Raw genomic sequence first — 1,405 nt, 5'->3', positions numbered from 1 at the left:
CCGTTCTTTTTTCATTCTCATTTCTCATTCTTTTTTCCTCTTTTTCTTCTAACTATCATTTATTCAACACATCACGATCTAAGCTCAAATCGCTCCAAGTGCGTATTAAAATCTTGTATTCATGTATACATGAACAAATTACATACAGATTGCGAAGGTTGAGTTAAAAGTTTTTTTCGAATTTACGTTATATCCTTAATTAGATACAATTTGTTGTCCAATCGTTGCTGAATTGTTTATTCTTTATCTTATAGTTTGAAAATGAATGGCTGGAAAAAAAAATGCAATTGGAACCATTTTACGCTGCCTGAGGCAAAACGAACTGAATGCAAAGGCAACGACAAAAGAAATTGATGATGTGAAAAGTCCAGGAACTGTCCACGAACGTGTAGCACAAAACTGGCTCAGACATTTCAAGGAAGGTAACACTAGCCACGAAAGCAGGGAAGCCTGTTCTGATATATAGGTCGACCCGCACTACTACAGCACGACAATGAACTAGAACACACAGCCAATGTGACCAAGTACAAACTTGGGGTCGATTTGCTCGACTAAAGGCGGTGCTCCAGCATGGCTACAGTCAAATGAATGAAACAAGTAAAAGAGTAAAGAGTGTGTTTTTCTCCTTGTTTTTCTCCTTATTCTTTCTGTTGAAGAGCGTAGCTCGAAATGTTTAAGACTTTCCCTATTCCCGAGCGTTAAACTAACACATCCTTTTGTTGTTTACACCACTTGTCCTTGTCTGTTGCTTTTTCGTAAATTCTCCAATATATATATAAGAGTAAACAACAAGTACATGGTATTTTATGCTTTATACCGGTTGCGTTTATCGTTCTTATTTTTCTGTTATGATGGCTAACTACGTCGAACTTAGGAGTGAACTGTCGGGAACATTTCTGCCGTAATTGAAACATTTTGGTAACGTGTCGCGCACGATATATCCAACCAAATACCGTGGCATTGGTCGGCCCCGGGCTATAGTAAACGACACTCACCTAAGGTGGTGCCGCACGGTCGGTCTGATCCCAAAACCATACGTTTACAAAATGAACTTCATAACCACATAGACATGTGTGTACATATGTGTATATGTATGTTAATGTGTGAGTGTGTACGAATATATATGCGTGTATGTAAGCAAATATATATATTACGTAGGCATATAATATTACACCCTATACCTATTTCATTTCATTATTAGCCCCCATTTAATATAAATTAGACATTTTGTGGTGTAATTAGATTTCTTCTCTTTTAAAGGTTAGGGAATTGAATGTCGTACTATAACAAACGAATACTTTATTTCATATAACCATAGTGGCTATATATTTTCTTTCGATGTGTATACGAGTAACTAATCTATACATATCTGTGTGCTTGTAGATGTGTATATTTATATTACATA

The 1,405-nt window shown here is 36.2% G+C and overlaps 1 long non-coding RNA gene across 1 annotated transcript in view; it reads left to right on the top strand.

The window, feature by feature from the left end:
- Positions 1 to 615, top strand: part of LOC149132358 (uncharacterized) — a 25,784-nt gene extending 25,169 nt beyond the window's left edge. The window contains exon 2 of the long non-coding RNA XR_016244705.1: positions 255 to 615. This is a non-coding gene — a long non-coding RNA (uncharacterized LOC149132358). The remainder of the gene's footprint in view (positions 1 to 254) is intronic.
- Positions 616 to 1,405: the final 790 nt, after the last annotated feature.

Source organism: Octopus bimaculoides, chromosome 16, assembly GCF_046866305.1.
Source record: "Octopus bimaculoides isolate indiv1 chromosome 16, ASM4686630v1, whole genome shotgun sequence".
In the NCBI taxonomy this organism is placed as follows: Eukaryota; Metazoa; Mollusca; class Cephalopoda; order Octopoda; family Octopodidae; genus Octopus; species Octopus bimaculoides.
The sequence above is the reverse complement of the archived record's forward strand: the minus strand, read 5'-3'. Positions and strand labels throughout refer to the sequence as shown.